At 37.4% G+C, this 18,853-nt stretch overlaps 1 long non-coding RNA gene across 1 annotated transcript; it reads left to right on the top strand.

Annotated features, from left to right (window-relative positions):
• The first annotated feature begins 12,680 nt into the window (after positions 1–12,680).
• Positions 12,681–13,289, top strand: LOC147652817 (uncharacterized). Its single transcript, XR_015288667.1, has 3 exons — positions 12,681–12,731; positions 13,079–13,126; positions 13,215–13,289. It is a non-coding gene; the product is annotated as an uncharacterized LOC147652817 (long non-coding RNA).
• The last annotated feature ends 5,564 nt before the right edge of the window (positions 13,290–18,853 follow it).

Here is an 18,853-nt window from a genome sequence, read left to right as displayed (position 1 = left end):
TCAGCCAAAAGACAGTTTTACTTCTCTTTGGTTTTAAACAACAAATAAAACTTTGGGAATTCTATTGGTTGTTGTTACAACTTGCTGTTTACTTGACTTAGCCAAAACATTTATCTCGAGGAATTCTCTAGTTGAAATACCGTCTCAGATGTTTAGTGACTCTCTAGGTTCATGTGAGTACAGAATCTTGCAAACCAGATTAAAATCATGATTGTGAAAATAAACTCAGGTTTTGTCCAAAATCTAGATATTTTCAAATGTTGTAGAGAAAAGATTAAACTGTAGTGGCTGCAGCCAAGGGAAGTAAGAATATTACTGTCTCTGGCTTTCTCTGCTGCTAAAATCTGCTATCTTGGGTCCTGTGTGCATCCCAATGTTATCCCAATACCAAAAAATGCTGCAGGAAAAATTTAGAACTAAGGCAGTGATTCATCAGCAATGCTGTTTCATTTTACTTTTGGTAGCTGTTTGAAAGTGAGTAAATGGCCTTATAGAACTAGGCAACAAAAGCATCAGAGACCTTGTCACTCTATTTATTCCTTTCCTTTCAGTGGAGTTACAAAAAGTGGTATTGGAATGTGATCTAATTATCCTCATTTATTGTTAATATGTTGTGCTAATTTTTGACAATCTTGTATATGCAAGAATGCTTACTTAGAAAAGCAAAATTAGAGATGGAGAAGGCTCTTGCCAGGGCTTTTCATACCTTTGGGGTAGGGGCTGAGATGTTTATGCCAGTTAATTCTTAATTGCATGTTCAACAGGATGCAGAACAGACATACAATGCAGTCATCTGAAAAGAAATTATTTTCTCCATTTGCTGTTCTGAAAGTAAATGAGTTGATTTTTCAGTGAATGGGGGACTCATTTGAATTTACAGGCAGGGCCCTTTTTTACATAAAGAAAGTAAAATCCTGAATTATTCATGTTTTTTTTCATTTTTTTTAGTTGTTTTTTAACCTGGAAGGAAAGAAACCAGTGTCTGTTCTACAGCCTTTCTCTCTTTGTTGCTGGAATGGGAAAATTGCTCTGGTAGTTACAATTTTGCTGATTATACTTACTCTTTTGTTTAATCCCCATAAGAAGAATATTATTTAAGTCTAGTTTGCTGTTTGATACTGCAGCTATATTGAGAACTGTAAGCAGGAAGGAGCTCAAGTCTATTTGTGTGATGTTGTCCCTGATTCTCTGTTGGATTCTTGTGAGGTTCTTTCTGAAAGAAAGCTCAGTTAGTTTTAAATAATTCAAACAAGCTTGCAGACCTTATACTTGTACAGTGCTGATATGCACCTTACAGGAAAAAATGTAGGAGTTCTAGCCCTACTGCTTCTTGCAGCTTGCTATCACAGTTTGTTTGGTTTTATTGCTTTGTTAGTAAAATCCTTGATGTCTTTCTGTCAAGCCAATTCTCGCTGTTAAATGTGGAGGACTGCTCTATTTTGTTCAGCTTAGAGACAGCCTATTTTCTTTTTTTTTTAAAAAATAAGAAATGGGCTTGTTCTTTCTTCACAGAGAATAAAGAAACAGATCCAAAGTGCTTCTGAAGGATGAAACCTCTTTGTTGGTTTAAGCAGACCTTGATCTTGCTTTCTACTGGCAAACCTCAGAATCTGAATACACCATCAAAGTAATAATCCCAGTTCTAGGCTATCATTGGATTCTGGTCCTTGTCCTAGGACCGAGTTAGCTTGTGGGTAACTCTCTAAGTACTGATGGTCAAACAAAATTCCATTTACCCCTTTTAGTTTGTGTACACTTCTGGCTTATTTGAGTTTTTTAATGTGTGTAAAATCAGAATATCTGGCAGGGGAAAGGCAGAGGGAAAATAATTATACAATGTCATGACTAACTGTGTAAAGTTCAGTGAACCTTAGTAATTCTTAAACTAATTCTTAAATGCAAGACTATAGATACCAAACAAAGAATTTACACTGTGTAAAGATCACCATTTAATGGATATGTAAAGGCAGGGATAGCTCAATTTATGTGACCATTCAGGCTGTTTCTCAAGAAGCTTGAATCCATCCACTGGTTGTATCACATTAGGTAAGCAGACTCCTATTTTCTAGCTGCATAATATCCTTCCTAAGGAAACTGGCTGAAGGACTTCATGCTTGCCTGCTTTCTGACATCATAATTCACATCTTCCCACTGGATTGGGTATGGGAGTTATCTAATTGTCTGTTTTAGAATGGAATGTGTTTATTATGTTAATGGTTTGGCATTTGGAAATGTTATCCCTTCAAATTTTTCAGAAATGACTTATCAACTCTCTTATTGCTTGCATGTTCTTTATTGTGCTTCTCCAAAGATTTTTCTAGACTCCTCTTTTGAAAAGGACCACAGGAAGAAGATTAGCTTAGTATTTAACCAGGAATTTACTTCAATCTCTAAAGCAACATTTTTTAGGTACTGATACTTCCCTGATAGCTCCAGAGGGAAAACAAAGAACTTAGCTGGTCTAAGTTGGATATTCATTCAATATCTCTTAGTATGCACTGGAAAGTACAGATAAAGGAAGCCAGCTGAATACTTTTCCAAGGAAATCTTTCAAGCAGTTCTTAATATTGATAGTACTTTTTTCAACTCTGAGATTTGCATGATCCTCAGAAACTTCTACCTCTCACTGGTTTGTGTCTTTGGTCCTAATTTGTTACAACCTCCAAGGTAATCCTATAGCTCATCTCATTTTATCTTCTACATGGTTGTTGTACGTACATTTTGTGACTAAAGAATATACTGATATCCTTTGATCTTTCTGCAGGCAGAGACTTCTGAGTGTGTGAAGCATTTCAGGACTACTCAGAAGAGAACTGCTGTTTTCTCAAGGTCTATCAAGTGATACAGTTACTCTATCCAGTACCTCCTACTGGCCCATATTCCTTCTTGTGGGATAATTCATTGCTTCTTACCGAGGGAAAGCTGAAGCAGTCATTTGTTAAGCCTCGTAGATGAGGTTGGTGTCAGAGCAATGTTTAACATTTTGGATGGCTCGTCACTCAGATCGACATGTGCCACCACTCCTCACATAAACCAGGCTGAAAGCTGGTGACAGCATGCTGTCAGAATGGCACAGCCTCTCTGTGATGGCATTGTCTGATGATGAAAGCTGGGAGAAGAGCTGCAGGTCCCTGGGGTTCTTTTGGGTATCAATTTGCATTGTGCCTGCACAACTTCATTGCAGGTAAAGACACAGGGTGGATGTGGGGGCCTGAAACCACACTGGAGTGCAGCACATCCATCCCCACCCCTCCTTTGCACCTCACTGCTTGAAAATGTAAACACACCTGGTGTCCTGGAATTTCTAGGAGCTGTTAATTTCAGAATAAAGTGTCATGTAATCATTAAGTTGGAAAAGATCTCCAAAACCATCAAGTCCAAGTCCAACTTATGTGAACAAAATCATCTTCTTAAAATGGATTGTAACGGGAAAATTCCTCCATTTAAATTATATACATATTTCATTTCTGTTTTTCATATTGCAGTTGAATTACTTTAGGACTTTGAATGCTGTAAGCATACATGCTTTCTTCTGAGACCTTGGAGTGAAAGAAACCAACTCCATTGTCCCCACAGTAATACCCTTTGTGATAAGTTAGTGAAAAAGAAAACCATTAGCTTTTCAACACTGTGGTGACAGTACTTATCAACAGGCACAGGGTATTGAGACAGCCCATAGGAAAATATTTGCTATCCTAGATGATGGAGATTTTTTCCTCAGGTAGGTCAGTGCCCATGCACCTACTTCCAGAGCATGGGACACATGTATGCATCTTTCCTCCATTCATTTTGATTTAAATAACCTTTCAACCAGTAAGCAATGTGAAAAATATTTTTTTTGGCTTTGTCTCATGTTCCCACGTTTCAGTTTCTTCCTGGGTGATTTTTTTTCAGTGGTCTTCAGCATTTTTCCCAATCCTGCTGCATTATCTCTCTTCCTCTTGTGGTTGTTCTTTTTCTGACTTCTGGTTTAAGTAGGGAGAAACTCATATTTCCTGGGTGTGGCTCAGCATAAATTTTAAGTTGATAGCATTTTTTTAACACCATGCCAGATCTAGATGTGCCAACCTTTTCCTTCCAGTCAGGATTATGAGCTCTGCAGAATCTTTAAAAGAATGTTGACACCCAAGCATTATTAAAAATAACTTACCTACTGGATCACCTCTCAGGAGAGATGATACTGAAAGTAATGCAGGCAACTAATTTGTGCAAGAAAAGTAAAAGATCCAAGAGAATTAAATTAATAACATCATTAAAAAAAAATCTGCTTTAGTGCCTTTAATTTGTAAAGGAAAGCAAATTAATGATGGTAGTAGGCAAAGGGTTAGATAGAATTGTTTTTTATTTTAATTAGAAACCTTACAGTGAGTAGAAAGCCATAGAAGGATACCAGATCAGAAAACCTCAGAATGTTCATGCTTTGCTTATTGATAGAACAGGAACATCATGACACAGGAGTTTTCTGTTTCTTACATCCTTGGCATTCTTTGACACAATCTTCAGAAGTCACTTCTTTCCCATGTTTTTAAGAAAAATTGTTAACACTTCTCTATGGCTTTCTTGAGGTATAAAGTCAGTTCTAACATTATATAACTGCAGCACAAGAGCAGAGGTTTTTGGTTGGTGTTTTTTTAGATGTACTTCTTTTTAGTACTTGTAAGACAATCAGTCTCCAGCCAATAAAACAAGCTATTACTGTGGAGGAAAAATAAAAATCCAGAAGTATTTAGGCACATATGAGTAAGATTACTTACAGATTGTAAAGACAGAGCAGCTGGTCCAAATTTCCTCTTGTTCTTCATCTGTCTTGTAGATGGATTTTTCCATATTCACAGTGCATCAGCATCCCCAATATCTAATTAGTGTTTTTCAGCTTTCCTGCTTCTTTTTTTTCTGGACATTTGAGTGCGTATTTGTAGCTCAACTTCAATTTTTAAAAATGACTGCTAGGAGGTAGACCTGAGCTTTTGAGCTTTTGTATAAACATTTGCTTCATGAACTCTTGGGAAATTAGTTCCATTATAAAAGCTTTTGTTATTGCTGTAATGTGGTTTAATGTTGATTTTGAATGTTTTAAGAAGTATCTCTGCATTATATATGCATTGGAGTAACACTGAAAAATTCTCTATAGTCAATCACCTATAGAATATGTTCTAATTCTTATCATGTGCTTAGATTTTATTGCAGAATAAAACTGTCTTAATGGTGTAGTTTTTTTCCATATACTGTATCTGTGTCAAAATCTAAAAATCCTTAAAAGTTGTTTAGATGAGCATGTTCTGGGATGTAAAGGAACTGCCTATACTGAAAGCCAACCAGATTCCTATTGCTTGAAATACCTTTTTTTCCTATGCTGAAGAGGTTCAAAGGTGTTTATACAGACAGAGCTGCTATTTTGCTATTTTGGATGAATCTCTCCCCTGGAATTCTTGGTATCCTTTCCTGTCCTACAGAAAGGGAAGTTTTCTTCCCTTTTCACATTACATCTCCGATCCTGCAGGCAAGGGTCTCCAGATGAGCTGTTTCTCCAGTCCTTTAATCAGTGCTGCCTGCCCCAAAGGGTGTGAGAGGGCAGTGAGGGCAATCTTAAACTTGTGGAGAGTCAGGAATAAGATTTTTTTTCCCTTTCCCCTGCCCTCACCGTGCACTCTGGGGCACTTCATCACTATTGAAGGAGTGTTGACTGCTCACAGTTTGCTAGTACATACACTAGGGCTGTTTTATTTTTCCAAACCCTGTGTTTTTAGGAGCTCGTTGTGCTGTTGAGGGCAGTCTCAGGGGACATTTTCAGGGTCCTGAGGCAGCTCTGAGCTGTCTTTGGTGCTGGTTACAGTCACTGTGTCAGAGTTTGAGCTGACAGCTCTGAAGAGAAGCCCCTTTTGGGGGTCGTGGTTGTTGGCTCTTCTGCTCCTAAAGCCTGGACTGGTATTTTGGAGTCATACCAGACAATTTGGGGACTTTGACAGTTGGATTTGGGTGATGTAGTGGGAGCAGTCAGGAGTTCTGCTGTTGCCCTTATGAATCCTAGTCCTTGCCAGAAGTTCCTGCCCCAGAGAGGAGCTGTGTGCCAGCTCTTCTGCCGCTCTCATTCCCAGCACTCCAGCTGATGCTGCAGGGGCACCCCTGGGCACTGAGCCACTGCAGCCTGGAGGGTTAATAAGGAGTGAGAGAAAGAAACTGGGGTGAAAGGAAAAGGGATTGGAGCAGGACAGAAAATGGGAGATAAGGACAAATGTTAATGTTGGCAAAGAGTTGATGTAATTGCGCTTTGATAAGTGACATTTATGAGTTATGAAACATCTGCAGAAAATCTCAGAGAAGTAATTGAACCAGACATCTTTCAGTTCTGGTGATCTGTGAAAATAAGATCCAATACTCCATGTTTTATGCAAAAATAAGTTTGTGCTTCATTGTGTGATACAGATCTAATGATAAGCTGACTTTCAGATTATACCACATGCACTTTTGATATATAATTTTATCGATTGAGAGATTTTTATCCTGAATTTAAAATTTCTACAGGCTTTGGATTTCCTCCTGTTCTTGTCCCTAAATCATGTTGTTTCTTCATCCCGTAGAGACTAATTCCTTATTAAATGAGATACAAGACCCGCAAATAACCACACATATTAATAGTTCTTCAGAGAGGCTGAAGTAAGTACAAGATAAATGAAAAAAATTGTTTCTTTATTCAACCAAGTAACAGCCAGACTTAAATGAAGAACTGTAAATTATTTTCTGGAGAAATGCTCTGAACTGTTGACAGTCTGGAGCTCCTTGCTCATGTCCAGTAATGGCAGCAGAAATTTAAGAATAATTAACATGAATGAAATGAAGGAAGTTCCCAAGCAATCACTGGGAAAAAAAAAAAAAAGGAAAAGCACATGTGTCTTTTCCATCTGCATTATTTCAGACTCATTTATTTTCTTGGTATCGCATTTCCATTTTATTTCATGGTAACATGAATTCTCCTTGCTTCCTCTCCTTATGATTTATAGTGTATCCTAAAGTTGAAATTGTTTTATTAAATGTCCCTGGACAAATATTATAGATTTGAATGGAATTCAGCTGCAATTATTGTTGAATTCCATCTGTGGCAAGAGATAACATTTTATAATACATGCCTAACTGCTAACACAAACCTGACTTTTCAGTGCTGATTGTAGCTGACCACAGCTAGTTGGCCAAAAGGAGCCTGTTTCACACCTTTTCAAGAGGTGGGTTCTATTCCTTATTTTCTGAGGGATGGAGATGGCAACGAAGCAATAGGTCTGGAATACTGTCCTATGTGCATTAAACTTTTACAAAGGAAATACACAGCTATGAAAAAGCTTTTATGTAAGCCTTGAATTTAGTTTCTGTGTTCACAGCCATTCCTGGTTTCTGGGATACATTTAAAAACAGCATATATCTTCACTTTCCTGTTGTTTAAAGAAATGCTTCTGTCCAATTCTCTCTATATAACATGGAAAGAATTAATTTCCCTCAGAGCCATAGTAGCAGGGAGTCACTTCCATGGCTCTTCTCATTAGGGTGTGCAGTATTATTTTGGATACGGAAAGGAGCCATCCAATTACAAATGATACTGATAGAAAATGCCTTTTCTGAGACAGATTATGCCTTCTTTCTCTACCACCATTCCTGTCACCTCAGTCATCCTTTAGTGTGCTTCCACCATATTAACTGGGTTAATATATTATTATATATATTATAAATTATAATATGAACCTAACCAGGAATCTTTCATTTTTTTCCTGGCACTGCTGAGAAATGAAAACATTCATATTTGATGTGACAGCTTAGTTACTTGCACATTGTTTGGATCTTAGGACACATCCCATAGGCCTGTCTGAACTCAGGATAATACAGGGAAGAAAATGTATGTGCATGAGTGCACATCTGGAGGAGTAAGTGCTGTTATTTGCCCCTGCTTCCTGTAACTCAATATACAACATCCAGAGACATTATTGATGTTTACACATTGCTAATGATATAAGTGGGGTTGCTTTTTCACCGAAGAATGTAGTTTATCCCTAACTGTTCTGAAGTTTTCTTCTCAGTCTGAAATTCCTAATAATTCTGAGATATGTTTTATGTTTTTCCCTAAGCTCTTTGAAGTGGATCCATTTCTATTCTATGATCATATCTATTTAACTGAAACTGTCAGTGGGTGCTCAGAACTGAATCAATTTACACTTTTCAAAAACTATAGACATTTACCATCTTTTTGACTTGTGAGTCAGTGGTCGTGATGCACTTCTGAGACACTGAATATCAGCTTCTTATTTCGTACCTCTTATTTCATACTGTAGATCAGTCTCTGCTTATTTGTAGCCAAACGCATAGGTTTAGTTTTGTCTTCAGATTTTTTTCAGTTAGGAATTTAGAGGTACAAAGGGCTGAGCAAATAACATCTGTTTTCACATATATTGAAAGTTTAACAGCAGTGGGGAACTAAAGGATAACAGCAATACGTAAACTTCGTAAGTTGAATTGTAACAATGAAAAAAAATAATTTATTTGAATGTCACCAGATAGCAAGATAAGCAAAAAAGTGAATTGAAGGACTTGTGTGTCATTATCTCATGCTTGCACCAAGGCCACAATTGTAGAGAAACAATGCAGATTTAAGTAAGTCATATAATTAATTTATGTTCCCGGTACACGTTGCAAAATCGACCTCTTTTGCTGTTCCATTGGTGTGGCAGATCTGCAGTGGGAACTGGTGCTCCTTCTGAGCAGGATGTCAGCTCAGACAGGTGTTGCAGGGCAAAGGTACAGCCAAAAAGCCCAGATGCTGCTCCTGATGATTTGCTTCAAAAAATGTAGAAGAAAGCGACCGTCTGTCAGAACCAGTGGTGAGCTGTGAAGTTCTTACAGACTGTAAACATAAATATAAAAAAGATTAGCGTTCAGTATTTTGAATGGCTGTTTTGTATTTCTATAGCTCACGTGTTCTTGTGCTACTTACTGATACTGTAAATGTGAAAAAGAGGGAATGACCAGTGACTGAAGTGAGGGAACTTACAAAAGGTCACAGTAATAGGTTTATTTCCATCTCTAAGAGACTGTGTCTCGTCTTTCTTGTGGCAGAAACAAATGGGGATGTGCCCTTTTTTTGTTCTCATTTGTTTGACGTGAACAACACAAGGTTTTTTCATTCTCTTTCTAAACATGTACTATTGGCAGCTCTTATTTAAAAGAAAAAAGCTCATCTGTCTGTCCTGCAAATTGCTAAAACACAAAGTAAAGGCAAGAAAGGCATGGAATAGCTGCTTAGATTTAAATATATTCATGGAGGAAAAGCTGAAGAAATCTGGGAACAGGAAGCTGCCTAAAAGAGAAAAGCAGTTAGTTAGGTACTCAGATGGTTTTCAGAGATGATTCAAGAGCAGATGGCTTTGGGAGCTCACAGCCCGGGTCCTCTGGGTTTTGCTGCTGAGCAAAACTGTCCTGGGAAAGGAAAGGGAAACTGAAGGTTCTTTTCCCCAGGCTGTAACTGAGCCAAGCTTGATTTTATTCAGTCTGAGTATTGGCTTGGATTTCCGAATGGAAGTTTTGGAAGCCTGCCTCATTCATCAAAAATAATTTATGGTGCTACCACAGAGGCAAGAGGGCTCCTCATTATTGTTTCCTGCATTTTATGATGTTGGCACTTTTCCTGAAATAATTTAGGGATTGCAGACATAATAATTTGAATTTTATAAAAATAGATCTCATCAGTGAAATCCATATTTTATCTAGGTTTTGGTGATGTGTCTCTTCCTCAGTAAATACTTGGGAAATTTTTCTGGTCACCAGTTGAAAATAAAACATGGAAAAGAGCAGTAAGACAAGCTTTATGTGCTTTAAGCTTAAATGGTAAAATTCTTTAGGATCTCTTATGGTCTGAATAAAAGTGTCTACATCTTTAGCTGAATCTGGAATCTTGGGAGATCAGGGAGTAAGATGCTGAAGATTACTGAGTTGGAGATTCAGTGATGGCTATTGAGTTGACAAAATGGAGCAATGTTTTAATACTTTCTCCATGCCATTTCAGAACATAAGGATGCCACTGTTGTGTTCATGGATATGTGCACATGTGACCAAAACTGAAGGCTGCAAGAATAGCAGAGCCTGCAGTAAAACCTTCTCTGACTCCTTTGTCTTCAGCAGTTTGCCTCATTTATACAGTTTCAGTAATCTCAAGTGGCTTTTCATTTCATGGTTTTGTTCAATCTCATGTAAACCTTGTTCTGGACCTGTAATATGCAGCATTATAGCTAAAATTAACCTGATGGCTCGGGCCACTCTCTGAGGTTGGTGGTGTAAGTGGAAAAGGTTACACTGACATTTGGTATTGTGCCCAGTTACATAGACAGAGAGCTTCCCTCGGTGTTCTTAAAAAGATTCAGTAGAAACAGGGATCACTCAAAATACTTATTTTGAGATGAGATCACTCCTGGCATGAGAATCATGTGATCTTTCCATAAATTACACAATATGGACTTTGTATGCTGACAAATCTGATGGAACTATTTTCATGATTAACACTGGTGAATATAAAACCAAATAAACTTCATACATTTCCTCTGAGAGAAATAAAAACAACCTGTCAAATAATTGTTGCAAGCATATTTTTCTAGGTCTATTAAGTTCTGCTCTATTTTTAAGTACAGTTTTATTGAGAGAATATGTTTTATGGAGCTTCTTGAAAGCCCTTAGATGGAAGTCCTCAGTTCATCTGTCACTAATAGTGGTCCTGGCTTCCTGTTTGGGTTTGCCATTCTGGCATCTGCAATAGAGCCAGAGACAGGGTGTTACTCTGAAAGTATTCATCTCTCTTCAACTAAATGACAGTGGGAACAATTTGGAATTTCTCAGCTCTACTTTAATTTAGTCTTAAATGCCATTAAGAAGGAAACCTGGGCAGGGATTTGTGGATTCCTTGAGTTCAAGGATTTATCATTTGGTCTCTGTTTCCCCCTGTGTGTGTTATGATTGCACCCCACTGCTTTTTCCTTATTAATTTTGCAGAAAAGGCTCCTGGAAAGAGAAACTAGAAAACACTCAGTCTTGTCAAAAATAGCTATTTGGGAAATCAGACCACAGAAATCAAAGAAGAAAGGAGGGAAAAAGTAGAAAAAACAGATTCAGGGTCAGCAATGTGATTAGTGTGTGAAAAGGAAATGAAAGCATTTCAAGTTCCATTTTTGCTTTCTATTTTCTTGCCTTCAGTTTTCAACTTTATCATCGAAGCAATAAACATACTCTAATTCAGTCACTCTGTAACTGAGGTAGCCAAGGAAGGGTTTCTTGAACCAAAAGTAGCAAGCAGATTGTGTTTGATAGATCACTGGTAGAGGAACAATTCATTAAACCAGTTGGCCTCCAGCTGTAACCATCATGTGGGATTTGCTGACCATCTTGCTCTGTTCCCCATGAAGGTCAATAGCACTGCACCATTTGTCTCTGACACACAGACAAAGGACACAGGCTTCAGAATGCAGAGGACAGTACAAGCAGCAAGCCCGATCACAGCATAGAAACAAACATCAGCTGCAGGTTCTAAGAGATTGTAATGCAGCTGAAGAAATATCAGTAGTTACTTGCAAGAAACCTCGTCACACCCAGGCTTGCTCAGTTGGCAGAACCTGAAAGGTTACAGGAATTCAGTCAGTTGGAGTAGCTGTAAATTCTTGTGATTTTTGGATTTTGAGTTAGATCTTGTCCTAAATAGACTAGCAATAATTTTTGTGTACCACAAGTGGATAAATTTGTATCTTCTCCTACTTAATAGTTCAAAATGGCATAATCCCACTACCATAATTCCCAAATTTGTTTTGCATGTTAGATTATTCAGAAGGAGTAGATAACCCCTCTGGACTGTTGAAATACACTTTCATGTGGGAATGGCTTTATCAGTTTATGAATTGGTTGTGTAGAGTTATAATCTGTTTTGGACTTTCAAGATCTTTCTGCTCTCTGTACTATCTCATGAGAATTCCCTTAATCAGAAATTCCTTTTTCTATGTTCAGAGCAATAAAAAGTGTTTCAGTAGAACTAGATAAGCTGGATGGATTTTTCTGAATCCATCCAAATTCTGAAGATTTGATATGGCACTCTAGATAACAGTTTTCATCCATTTTTTCTTTGCAAGAACAAATAAGTAAATAGATTAAAACAAGCTGTGTGGATTTCTTTATAAGAAAAGCCTGATAAGTTTAGGAAGACGGAATTCTGAGGATGGTTTGTATTTTCTTCTCTACCACTCTCAAGATGGTGGTGATAATTTTCCTTGATTTAATTGTGTACAACAAAATTTGACTCCTGAGGAAGGGACTTTGCTGTATAAAACCTTCCATTAGCTGTTATATTAACAAGTCATGCCATGTTTTACAATGTGCCATTATTGCCTGACAAGTTATTGTATTTCATATTTGTCAAGATTTCTGCCTTCTTATTCACTGTGTTTCCATTGCAATGCTCAAAGACAGCTCTTCTATTTCTAGCCTCGAGCCATAATTATACTTAGGCCTTGAGCCAGAGATAAGCCCATGCCAACAAAATGTTTGTGTGTATCTTGGAAACATAATCAGTGTTAACTGGGTTGGTGTATTACATGTCATACAGGCAAACCCAGCAGCCCTCTTCCACAGAGCAAGTGATAACCCTTATCTGCTTCATTCTCCAAAGAACTGCCAGGTCCAAGAGCTATTTGAAACCAGTGAAAGGGATTTTGCTGACAAAAGTAAGTTACAAGTTTCCAGTCCAACAAAAGATATTTAATGTGTATACCTAAAATCAAGGGCTCAGTTCTCTGTTGTCATTGGGCGTTTGCTGGATTGAGGCTCAAAAGCTCAATGTGAGCAGTTTGAAAGGTGTGGATTTTGCTATGACTTGTGTGAATTACACAGAGAAAAAGGATTAACATTTCAGTCTTAATGCCCCTATTAACTCAGTCTTCATATGCAAATGTACGTAGTACATGTTTTGATTGTCGTTGATGGCAGCATAGGAACATATTTGTAATTATCTGTAAAACCATGGAAATTTCATTGATTAAGCTCTTTCTTCTGTTTTTGTTGGGAAAAAAAGACTTCAGTGTCTGTGGAGGCTGTGGTGACCCATACTGTGCCCACAAATGTCAGTTGCAGAGTTTCTTCTCCAAGCAGCTACAGAAGGGGTAAGAGTTTATGGACGGTTCTTGCTAAGTGCTGCTTTTCCATTTCAGTTGGAATAAGGCTGATGGATGGAGATGATAAAGTGGAGAGAATGCTCCGAGGCTCTCGTTGAGTTTGCTGTCCAGAAAAAAAAGAATTGATTGAATGTTATCTCACCAGCACCAAGTGGGAAGTAGCACATGAGAGAAAAACATGGACTGGAATCATATAGTCTGTGCTTGGTTTTGGATATTAAATGATGGGGAGATGGCAGAGGGAGAAAAATGTAAAGCGGAGGAGTTTTATATTAATTTTGACAAAAACAGATAAAATGTAGGCTACTTGGTCTGAAGCATTTACCATTAATGTGGATGATGGAAGGCCTTAAGTACACATACAAGTTCTTGTGATGTATGTGAGTTCTCCTGTTCTGTTTCCTAACTAACATGCTAATTGTTATCTGTTATTAATTTATTTATTTTTTTGGCTTAGGAATGATCTCAGAACAATTGGTTGAAGTGTTCCATTATATGGAACAGTGATTCCAAATGTGATGTGGCTGTTCCTTTGGGATGACTGCCCTTCATATTTCTCTTCCTTGGGACAGCCAAGGAAGCTAAGAAAGGCTGTCTCCACATAGCTACACAAGTGAAACAAATTACAATATTCTTCCACTCTGCCTGACAAGATGTTTTTTGTATTTCCTGCTCCCTCTGAAGAGCAGGAAATACAAATTTCCTTTTCAAGGAAGAGAAATAATTTAACAGAAAGAAATAGTGAGATAATAGAATTACTAGAAGAAGGATGGATTCAATAATGTTTTGATTTAAATCAGAAAATTCCCAGTGTATTTTCCAGTACTCAGTTTTAAGCCCAGCTATTATTTTTCTGGCAGAATAGCAGTGTCTTGTAAAAATGTTGATTTTACAGACATGTGTTTTATGCCAGTCCCTCAGTATTTGAAAGGAGAGTGGGCAGGTGAGCTGGCATGGAACAAGGATGTTGAGGTGCTTTGCTGGGGGCTCTGTGGTTACCCAGAGCTCATTCCCTGAGCAGCAGCTGCCCTGTTCGAGGGCACAGCAGGGACATCCATCAAGGGGTAAGGCTAAAGCGAAGCAGAGGCAGCACAAAAAATAACCAATTTCTTCAATGACAAATACCTTCAGTGGCCATGATGAACTTTGCTTATTTTGGTAGTGTGCTTTTCTGGTGCCATTAAACTTTTTGTGTCTAAGACCACAATATATTTAAGGGAACTGTTGTTACTAGAAAAGGCATCACACAAATGTATGACTGGTACCACTGAAATCAATACACTGAGTCATAATCTTACAACAGCCATATAGATATTTGTGCTTCCTTCATTAGGTTCAGGGAGTTCAAATTAAATAACAGGTGTAAGTATACAGGGAAAAAAAAGATCCTAAGCCTCATCATCATATAGGATGTATAGGAATGAAATACCATATTTATGCTGCTCTTTTTCATTGCTTTATTTAATTCAAAATAAATTCACATGGTTTGCAGTGAATAGTTTTAAAAGGTAAAAGTACAGTACTTTCAGTACTACAATTTCCTAATGCATAAAAAATATGTTGTTTAAATTAATTGTGCTTTTCTCTGCTTTGTTAAGTCTTTGAAATGGAATAAATATGGCTGTGTTTTTTGCATTAAAATAGAGATATATATGTAGATGTATATATGCTCTATCTGCTGGAACAGCTTTCAAAGAAAATTGTGCCTGTTCTTGTTTAAATGTCAAAATTGAATTCTGTTTCCTTTTAATTTGAAGATATTAGTGCTGCTCCAGTAGTCACAGAATCTGCAAATCAGAACAGTGTGTTGAAGATAACCATCAGCAGAAATTCTGAATATTGGAATAGAGTTTTCTTAAGTTTCTACCTGCATCTGTCAAGTATAGCAGCAGCAGCAATTTGATTGATACTTAAGGCTTAATGGTGGCAATGGTTAGGACTTAAGTAAAAGGCTACTCTGCATTTGCTGTACACCCTCTATTAAACAAATATTGAAACATATTTTCTGTCATTGAAAAATCCCTCTGATTTGTGACACAGTGCAATTTATGCCTTATGAACCAGAGGAAGATAGAAGCTGAAGATATTCTTCTACAGTTGGATGAAAACCTTTGTTATGAGCATATGGCCTTATCTTTGTATCTGAAGTATAAAAATTGGGGTTTAAAATCATATATAGAGTATCTACATAGACTCCAAAAATCTACTAGCTGTCTGTAGAACACGTAAACAAGAATATTATCAGATCTGCAGCTCTAAGTAATGCAATTACAGACACTGATGAAGTAATTGGATATGAAATTAGTAATCATATGATTGTGTGGAATTATCTGATCTGATCTGCATGCCTGACTGTTAAGAACTATGCATGTGAATCAAGCTTGGTAAATAATTCATACCTTATCCTATAGCTAATTAATGTAACATCATTTTCCTTGGTCTGCACTTTATAGAAGTGTGGTATTTCTCTGAAATTAGCAATTTTTCGATGACAATTACCTATATCAAGGAATAAGGTCTGGTTTGCAATTTTTTCAATGTATAGCAACGATCATTCAGTATCTGAATAGCGTTGGTTAATTCTTAATTGGTTAATTGGTAAAAAAAAGCCTCCTTCTTTTCCTGTTTTTCTCACCTGATTAAAAGAATGCTTGGCTATAGAGTATTGGTTTGAGCACACACTTTGAAAACAGGCTTTGTGCATGTTTTTAATATGCTCCCCTTGCCTCTAAATCACAGCCTTTGGTGTCCTGGAGTCAAAATAATTGATAGAGGGGAGTGGAAGTAAAGATCAGCAGCTTGGTTATTTGCCATAGGAAGTAAATGAAAATTAGTATGGTGAAAATTAGTGCTGGGGAAATGTTTTCAAGGGTTTAACAGTGGAATTTGGCTCCAGGTAAATAATTAGATACCAGTGGGGCTCACGGTATTTTTAGACACCTACTGCTGTAGATTGGGCAATTGCTGGCATCCAGAGATATTGCAGAAACCACACTGAATTAATTAATAGGGTAAAGGTTTGGCTACTGAAGTTTGCCAACAAAAGAGAAATCTGAATGAGGCAGTGCACGAGCAAAGTGCAGGGAAGTGTGTGCAAGGCTCCTCAATGCTATTCCCATCAGAATCTTGGACCAGAACTAAAGGAATACTAAATGTTTTATAAAGGATTATATTTCTGTTCCCGAAGGATTGAATGTGGAAATCAGACAGCCTTTTTAGAGCCTCAGAGCACTATGGAGTCCTTAAACTTCCTGGGGACGCAAGAATTTGGATTGCTCTTTGGCATACTGTCAACATTTAATAACAGTGAAATGTCGAAATAGAACCTGGTGGTAGGCAAGTGAGCATCACAATGTTAATTTGATGGTGCATGAAAGGAGCACTGTATAACCTTTCCATTTTGGAATTCTGTATTTATTGATTTACATGCCAGAAAGGATTTGTATCCCCACAAGCTGGAGTATTTTTTAAAGACAGCTGATACAGTTGCAATACTTTTCCTAATTCACAATGAAAGATGTTCAATGTTATTCTTAAGGCATTTCTCTACTGGGACAGGTACATAGCTTTTTGCTTTATCTGTATAGACTTGCTGGTCTTAGAAGTAAAATTAATTTGTTTGTATTTTCCTTCTGACTCTATTTGTCTCAATAAATCATGAAATGTGAGCCTAATCAGCTATCAGGCATTTGGTTCAACTGCATTTATTTTCTTGAGTCAAGCAAGCACCCTATGATATCTGATAGGCCAAAATAGACATTTTATTAGTTTACATTCTGAATGCAGACAGGATAAATAATTATAAATGCAGTACAGTGTGAAATGTCTAACAAAAAGTGTAGTTTCATGAAAAATATTGGAAGAGGCAGTCTAATAAATTTGCAAATGTATTCCAAGAGCTGGATTTGGTTTTGTGTGCTTTAAAGGGGTGAGGAGCTGGAAGAGAAAGCTGTAAGAATTGTCCATACTTGCTTCCCTTTTCCTTCTAAGTGACTAATGAAAACAGAACATACTCACATTTGAGGAATATGTTTTGACATTTACATAAATGCAACCAGTATAAGGCAAAATTTACCTCTGAGAAACAAGCTTCTGTTTATTTTCCTCAAACTGCTCTGCATACTGGCACAATACAGAGTTAGAGATTATTTGTTCTAGAAAATGTGGAGAAGAGTTTCTGCAATCTAATCTGCACAAATCATGTATTATGTTAAAATAAATATATCAGATAGCTTACTCTGCCAGCCTTTATAGCTTTTAATAATTTTATATCCACCTGCCTGTTCCAACTTCTAGGGATCTACTGCAGACTCATGGCATTTGGATATCTGATGGTCACAATATGATTGGTGCTGGTTTTAAGGAAGAAATCTTTCAGTATTCCTATTTCCTTAGTTTGTGACAAAGTCTTAAGATAAAAAATACTAATACATACCTAAACTTCCAATCCTACTGTAGAAGCTGCTGCATTCTTTGTATTTTAGTAGAAGTATACTCAATCCTGCAAGTCATTATGTACATATACCTTTTCATACATTTAAGCAATTATATTTGCTCTAGCAGGATATTACTTGAGTCAGATTATTTGGCTTCTGTAAAAGTCTTTGTTGGACTTTGTTCAGCTCCGGGTGTGCTCAGGTGTTTTTGGGTGTGCCCAGATGTGCCCCAGACTTTCTATCATGTGCTTCTCATTGAAATTAGTGGGTATTTTACTTGCAGTGTAATTTAAATTGAATTGGGATGGAATATCTTGGGATCTCAAAAGAGTAATGGTCTGCATTTCAAAGTCTTGCCCTGGAATCTGCAGTGCAGCAGAACTTGTATTTAACCTTCTCTGATTCAGTCTTGAACACAAGTTTATATGCATAGAATTACAGTGAGGAGTCTGTGAAAGCCTAAATTGCATCTAGAATACTGGGGAGTGGAGGGCACTTAAGGTCCTCCATTCAGCAGTGATGATTCCAATCATCAGCAGCCATTTAGTCAGTCTTATGTCTGTTGGATATTCTCAGCTCTTTAGGTGCTAGATTAATAGCTTTTGTTGCCCAGTGCTGCAGCACAGTGACTCACATTTCCCCTGTGCTGTAGACACATTCCACTTGGCCTGAATTAAATGAACCTGAATCTGACTGCATCAAAATTTTCAATACTCATGCCATAATCATATCTGAATCTAATTAAACTAGCTCAAATTTTTTTTTTCTCAATGAAGCTACAATATTACTCCCCATCTGTGATTTTTATTATACATAAATTTCACGTGTTTCTAGGTGGATTAAATAAATTGCAAAGATTATGATAACAAACCCAAATCCCACTACTGTACACTGTGGTACTAAATAGAAGTTTGCAGAGGGTGAGAGGAAGAACAGACTAAGTAGGATCAGAAAAAAATTTAACTGGATTGCTAAGTTCAATGCCATCCTTTTGGGAAAGCTGATTTTTAATGACAGGCTCCCAGTGAGATGTTTGCCGTATGTGAGGAAAGCGTTACTCATAGTCTAGAGATCTTTTTTGTCCTGACCAAGGGTGATGTTGGTGGAGACAGGAGATGGAGCATTACCCAGAGCTGGTAGAGTCAGTGCTATCTCCAGTGCTTAAAACCTGGGGCTTCACTGAACTCCAGAACTTGCTCTCTACAGAAGCCCCTAGTCAAAATGAGCATAAAGAATAGG

Source organism: Cyanistes caeruleus, chromosome 6 (assembly GCF_971803275.1).
Source record: "Cyanistes caeruleus chromosome 6, bCyaCae1.hap1.1, whole genome shotgun sequence".
Lineage (NCBI taxonomy): Eukaryota > Metazoa > Chordata > Aves > Passeriformes > Paridae > Cyanistes > Cyanistes caeruleus.
This window is presented reverse-complemented; position numbering and strand designations above follow the sequence as displayed.